The following is a 5,649-nucleotide window of genomic DNA, read 5'->3' on the forward strand; positions in this document are numbered from 1 at the left end:
TCATCTTCAAAGTACTCAGCTCCCTCGGTATTGAAAAGTCTCAGGTGACTGTAATTAAACTATTTCATGATTTCCTTAAAGGAATTCTTCTTTTTGCTGATTTTGAATTCCTTGGGCTTGCTCTCCGTGGACCCGTTTTCGTATATGTAAACCTGTAATATTGGCTGAAGGTACGATTTTTTAAGGGTACGAACGATTAACCTCCGGCTAATCTTCAGGAAAAAACATAATTAAATGATATATTATCAATATAGTCATTTATATTACAATCATTTAAAAAGGTCGCTAAAGTAGCTGTTTTCTTTCGGAGCGTCGGCTTACATAGGTTTCGATCCTTCTTTGGGACGAGGCCGATAAATATCTCTCTATGATTTCTCAATGTTAAATTATCTCCCTCTGATCTTGCCTGACTTCATCAAGAGGGCCTTTTCATATTCCTCGCTCTCAGCGAACTTCACAAATGCAAATCCCCTTGCCTTCCCTTAGTCAGTTTTGGGAATGGAGACTTCGGTGAGGGTAAAATCTTTGAAAAAGCCTCGAATATCAGCCTACTTGGCTTGAAAGGCCAAGTTTTTTAAGATGATGACTTGAAGACTTTTTCGATTTTGAATATTCGATTCCTTAATGACGATGCTTTTATTGTCGATTGTGAGTCTTTTATGCTTCACTTCAGCCAGCACTTCATTTCTTTTGGTAATCGAAGCAAACTACAAATAGGCGTAGCATTTCTAGTCATCTTTTTTTATTCTCGTCCAATAATGCTTTTCGAATGAGCTTCAAATAACTCTAATATCTTTTCTTATGTTGCAGAATGAGGCAACCCACAGATAAATAAGTTTCGCATTTAGGTGTCCGAGTCCGACGGCTTGCTCTTTGCAATGAATATTTGATCTCGATATTAATTTTCCGAGCACTATTTATCAACAAATTCCTCGCTTTGCATTTCGACATAGCAATAAGTTTGCCGTTTTTCGTTTTTATGGACAAACCTGATATCAATAATTTGAGGATGATATTTTAACATCTTTTTTAACTCGTTTTCGTCCCATTCGGGCTTTATACCTTTAATGAAGAGTGTGCAGCCTGAATCCGTATGAACCCGCTTTCGTGGTTGCGAGTTGTTCCCTTCTTCTTCCATGATATTATTATCATTTTTCCTCGATCTCTTCGCTTCTTTCAAATTTTAACTATCACTTTGATCAGCTTTGTAATTTGTGTTAGAATTTGGCTATAAAGGTTAATTTTATTCTTTTTATTCAATTTTCTGGCGTAGTGGCTTTTAATCAAATGGATTTTTATTGGGATAATTGATCTTTATATTTTTGCGAGTTGGGGAGTGTTGGTTTAGAAGCTCAAGCTCTTCGAATTAGATATCGCCCTCAAACATTTTTTAATGCTAACTTTTATTTGGCCTATTACTTTCATTGCCTTATTTAAAATCGAGCACATGGTTAGTTTTATGGGTCAATTAGTTCTGCTTTTGGCCTGGAGACTATTTCAGATAATTGAACCCGTTGCTGCTTGGGAGTTTTTTGAACATTTCTACTTTTTAGGATAGCTCTTTATTCTTGAGCTTTCTCAAATCGATCAGATCCTCAATGCTCCCATATATGGACAAGAACTATTCGTATTGTCTGAGGGCCTCAAAGTCATACTTAAATGCCTGGCAACTTCTCTTTAAGATCTGCTTAGCATCTTTATGGAACCCGAGCCTGGTGAGGCATTTACTATATGTCGTATAGGTGGAGACAGATTTATTGAATTTTAAAAAGATCTAAAATATCGAGCATAAGGAATCCTTGTCCTTCACGAGAGAAGTCTACACATCGACCCAATAATTATAATAAAACTCCTTTACTGACTATTCTGCCCTTGAAGTGAGCTTCTATTCGATAAGAGTGCTAATTTATTCCCTAAAGTAAGATACTTTGCTTCCCCATGCTGAGTTATAGTCTTCATCAACCTTTTCGTGCAGATGCTTGTTGAATCTCCTAACCAAGTAATTTAAATAAGCAGTTTCAGCTTCTGGAGAATGGCTGAGAACATTTTTATAAATTTCAAGGACTTATTCTTCCTTTCCGAAAAAAGTATATTCGATTTTCTACAAATATTCGCGCACTAGTTCATGGCGCTCGAGACAAACTCTCCGAAGATACCATATTTTTTATGATTCAGTTGGCAATTCCTACACTGCTTTGAGATAGGCTGCGCTGTCGAATAGGCTTTCATCCTCTAACTCCTGGAGAAGCTCGCAATGACTTTTCACATTTGTTGACTTCTTTTCTTCCCAGGCTTGAATGGCTTGCTGATATATTTTTTCGGCTACTGGCAATGCTTCCTTATCTTTTTCCCAAACAATATACTCTTGATAGAGCACATCGAGATCATCGTACGATTATTTTATTTATCTGAGAAAAGTCTCCCTTATTTTTTTTTAATTTCTCTGCTTTTCGTAGATCTTTTTGAGCCCACCGTAGAAGTTGACTTTGGAATGGAAAATGCTAATGAGTTTTTAGATTTTAATAATAACATAATTTTAGCGTAAAGATGGCTTTTGGTCTTCTTCTCCCAGTGCTTCTTTCATTAGTCTCTTATAAATTGCTCGAGCAGTTGTCTCATAGAGGCCATCATCGAATGCCAGAAATATCAGTTCGATATCACTTTACGTTAAGGGCTACTTATGAAATCGGATGTGCAGTTCTTTGAGCCAAAAGTCTTCTCGTAGTATGTACTTGAGATGCATCCTTTTAATCGCCTCATCCTTTTTGTCAAAAAGATTGTCCTTATCGTAAGTACTAAGTAGGCTCATCCTCTGATGCAATGTGGCTTACTTTGCTTTTTTGACTCCTGAACTTTGAATTGAAATTTATTGAATCTATTACTAGATCATCTTTTCAGTACTGATAATATTATAATTTAACAAAAATCCATCACCTTCAGTTGGAAATGAGTGCCCAAATATCGAGCCTTATGAGTAATTTCTAAAAATCAATGCTCTCATTTTATCTTCATTCCCTTGCATTAATAACATATCCCGCCTAAAGATAAATGAGAGAATATATTCAAACAATTTCTCGTAAATGTTACCTGTAAAATGGCGGAGATCATATGGCATATTTACAGCAGAACAATTGAGAGGAGTTAGGCAGGTCGCGTAGCTCAGTTGGTTAGAGCGTTGTGCTAATAACGCAACGGTCGAGGGTTCGATCCCCTCTGTGACCATTTTTTACTCATCCAATAATACTATATATAAAACATATATGAATTTGCAATGCATCAATCTATCGAATTTTAATTAACTCACTATCCTAACAGATCAGATATGTTAAAATAAATGGTCATTCTAACATTCTAAGAAGTTCCCATCCATAATGTTCTACGCAGCCCCCTTGAATTCAGAAAACACTAATACAATTCTCTCAACAAAGAGTATCACAATAAATAATAAACATTAAATCAGAAAGTGTTTAGGCAAACTCGATGCCACAAAGTATCTGCTCACTTCGAAAGTACAATACGTAGATATTATTTTATACCCTGAGATTTACATAGAGTAAATTTACGGATTGCAGCCAAAGTCATGGATTCAATAATTAAAATTGCCTGATGCGATCGACATTAGAGGCTGATATGAGCATAGAATTGTAATTATTGCTTAAAAACAGGCGCTATCCTCAAGATGAAGCATAAACAGATAAATTAATAATGGCAAATTTTAAAGATGCTTCATGTAATGTCGAACTACACAAGATGTTTGAATCGCCTGACGAGCTACAATCGAGAACCAAGGTCAATCGACGTCAATTCTGAATAATAAAATTGCAAATACTCATAAAAATCGATAGATCGCGATGCAGAGATAAATTGAATAAAGAATATCTCAAGCCTAAGTCATATTTGGATTATCAGATGAACTATCATGCCTTGTTTGCAATAAAATTTTGGTTTGGAATACATATATAAATAATGCCTAAATTTAAATTTATCGCACCAGTCATCAAGATATTCACTGGCAGCAGTAGAATAATAGGCTCTGCATTTACTTTATCAATTCTTAGGATACAAAGATCATCTTCTTTTTCCAATCGTGATGACTGACTTTCCTCTACCATCGAATTATTTGAATTCGTAGCTCCCCCAGCTTTGCTCCTTCGGGCTGTGGTCTTTCAGGAGGCTAATGGCTCGATTGGAGTCGTTTCCTTCCTCAATGTGGCCCTTATAGCCCTGGTGGACATAATCATGGAAAGGATCTTCGAAGGATAGTGTGAAGAATTGGTTAGTTCCTTTGTACTTGAATGTAACAGCGCCGATGATTGCCTTGTAGGTTCCCCAACTATGGGGGACAAGCCTAGCAGAGTAGAAAAGCCCTGGCCTGACTTCGTTGGTCTTGAAATCTTGTTAGACTCTCCCTTCCTTCATGTTCCAGCCCACCACTTCAACAACTTGATCGGATTCGTTCCTGATTTCGACCTGGTGGAGTCCGTAGCCGTTCCAGTTGTTTCCTTGGGTGACATATCGGCTGTAGAAGTAGTACTGGGTGTTGTTGTGGTGCCCAAAGTTATTAGTTGGGTAGATGAATGCTCCTCTCATGGTATCTAGATAAAATTATAAGCAGCATTCGGATTCGATTTATACAAAATTCGGCAGAATTCCAGTAAAATAAACAGCATCATTCACAAAGCCAGCCGACGCCCAAACAAGCCCTTTCTATTTCACGCCTGCTCATATTCATTTCTATCCATTCCTATCCAAGCAGATGCAAATGTTCGTGAAATTTGCAGTTACTTCAATGCAGTCTAATTGTTCATTTAATTGCATATCCAATAATCATAGTATTTTTATATCGAGGCGGCATTCATCCAAAAATCCTAGCTTTACTAGCTGAAATCCATGGATTTGTTGGATTTTGAAACTAATTGCCAAAAAACAGATTTTATCTGCCATAATAATCAACATGTAATTCTCGCAAAGAGCGCATAAGAATGCTGCGAGCTGTTTAATTAATGAAATAGCAGAGCTTGGTATAAATTAATTATGTCGAACATTCACTAGCTTAATTTCGTGGACGACCCCTATGAAAAATATCTGTAGGATTAAAGCAAATTCAAAAATCTAATCAGCAACGACCGATCCAGCAAGCTCTCCAGAAAATTTAACAGGCTCAAACAAGATTTCTAGATGAAGAAGACATACTTTTTTTATGGGGGACTCCAGGGCTTCGCAATTGGACTGCTCTCCGGTTTGGGAATAGGAATCGTCACTGCCATTCAAACTAAAAGACTCGTCTTCATTCCCATAACCATGATTGGCTCTGCATTGTTCTTTTCGGGAGTTATGGCTTTCGGAAGTCTGATCCGATCCGCTGAAGTCCCAGCATCAGCAGAGGCTCACTAATAATACGGAATATATTTGATTAATTTAAATGAAAAACTGAACAAACTTCACACCACTTCAGAGTACTTGTTATGATCTTGTTTATGCGTATTTTACAATAAATAAAAGCAATATATGTACCTATAGTGAACATCGATTATATTTTAATCAAGGCAAACAATTGCAGTGCTGTATTACTAGAATTATACTTAGAATAGGGGTTGGGGTTGGGGTTGGGGTTGGGGTTGGGGTTGGGGTTGGGGTTGGGGTTGGGGA

At 37.0% G+C, this 5,649-nt stretch overlaps 1 non-coding gene across 1 annotated transcript; it reads left to right on the plus strand.

The window, feature by feature from the left end:
• Positions 1-3,148: 3,148 nt before the first annotated feature.
• TRNAI-AAU (transfer RNA isoleucine (anticodon AAU)) lies at positions 3,149-3,222 on the plus strand. Its single transcript has one exon. It is a non-coding gene; the product is annotated as a tRNA-Ile (tRNA).
• The last annotated feature ends 2,427 nt before the right edge of the window (positions 3,223-5,649 follow it).

Source organism: Brachycentrus maculatus, unplaced genomic scaffold (genome assembly GCF_059751285.1).
Source record: "Brachycentrus maculatus isolate JH-2025_06_01 unplaced genomic scaffold, ASM5975128v1 h1tg002322l, whole genome shotgun sequence".
NCBI classification, from domain to species: domain Eukaryota; kingdom Metazoa; phylum Arthropoda; class Insecta; order Trichoptera; family Brachycentridae; genus Brachycentrus; species Brachycentrus maculatus.